The following is a 1733-nucleotide window of genomic DNA, read 5'->3' on the forward strand; positions in this document are numbered from 1 at the left end:
AAAAAAAAAATACTATTTCACCAATTTTCATTTCCAAAAAAAATGGGGGCCAAACAAGGGCTAAATCTATGAATGTCGGGTATGAATGTTTCATTTATATTTATCTTATGTTGAAAAGAATTTTGCACATATCTTACTAAGTGTTTTGTCTAAAATACTCACTCTTACAAAAATTTCATATTAGAACGGGTCGTGTTGGACGCGTGGAATATTGGGCGAGTGGATGTATATATATAGATTTTAAGTACATTCATGACTAGACTTTTATTTAACATTTCATGTTTAGTATTTGCAATTTTATTTTGTAGTTTTGACATTCATGTTCGTGTATTTCATTTAAATTGATGTTGAATGATTTTAATTAAATTTAAATGTTAGTTTGTTACTCTTTTAAATTCAAAGGGTTGATTTAACAAATTTTCTTTAAAGTTCCAAAAGTAATTTTATTTCTTCAAAAATAAGAAATTTGATAACACTTCTTCTTCTTCTTCTTCCTTTTTTTTTTTTTTAATTTGAAAAAAAGGGGGGCATTACATATGTGACAGCATCTGAGACAACTATCCAACCGCATAGTTTAAGCCGAACGCAAATTTTCCAATTTTTTGCGAAATCTCCTAATTTAATTAAAATTCAATATTTTTGGTATCTTTTAATTAAAAGTAGAATTTGATTTCGTTTTGACTAGCTTTATGAAATATTTTATTTGTACTAAAACTCTATTTTATGATAACTTTTTTATTATTAGATTTTAATTCGTTTTTAACTAGGTTTTATGGGTTTTCTATAAATATGACTCATTATTTCATTGTAAAGATTCATTCCTTCATTCAATATGAGAGATTCTTTTGTAAGCGATTTTTGTTTTCAATTCCTTATTCTAGATTGAACTAAATTTCAAAATTATCAAGAATTATATACATAGTGAGTTATTTGCTTTCGTATCTTGTTCTTTAATGAACTATCCCAAACTTATCAAAGATTTCCAATCTTTGTGTCGTTCCAACCCAGATTCTTGATTCAAGAAATCATTGGGTCAATGTTATAACTCTTATTTTTAGCTTTATTGGGGTTCTATCAGATCTTGTGTAGGTTACAAGGTATATCCTATAATGGGGTTCACATCAATTAGTATTAGAGCTTTGGCTCTAAAATCAAGTTTTTTTTGTTCAAATCAAGTTTTTATTCAGAAATCATTGAATCTTCATCCCATTCTATAAGTCATTAATCTCAAACAACCATACCAAGAACATTCAAGAATTGTTTAGTGTTATAACCCTAGTGCACCAACGCAATTTCTTTTTCTTTTTCTTTCCTTGCCTTGTTTTCAATCATTCCATTAAGTTTGTGTCCAAAAGAAATGAAACTTGAAAAAAGACAAAGAATATTCAAAAGAAAAGCAATTAAAGAAAGTTCAAAATCAGCAAGAAAATTCAAGAAAAAGGCCTTCAATAAAAGCATATTCAATTTCAAGAAACCTTTCTTTGAATTCTTGTGTTGTTATTTTTCAAGAAACACCACCTTTGTTACTTTTCAATATATATCATCCTTTGGAAACGATTGTGTCCTGAAAAGGCATAAACCAAATTCAAGCAATCTTTTCTTGTAATTCTTGGGAGTTTTCATTCTTCTTTTGATCTTCACTTCTTGAGCCATTTCTCAAGTCTTATTATCCTTCTAATTTCTTTAATACTTACGGGTTTGAACTAATCAAAGGCCACTTTCTTGATTGAGTA

Source organism: Olea europaea, unplaced genomic scaffold, assembly GCF_002742605.1.
Source record: "Olea europaea var. sylvestris unplaced genomic scaffold, O_europaea_v1 scaffold355, whole genome shotgun sequence".
Classification (NCBI taxonomy): Eukaryota; Viridiplantae; Streptophyta; class Magnoliopsida; order Lamiales; family Oleaceae; genus Olea; species Olea europaea.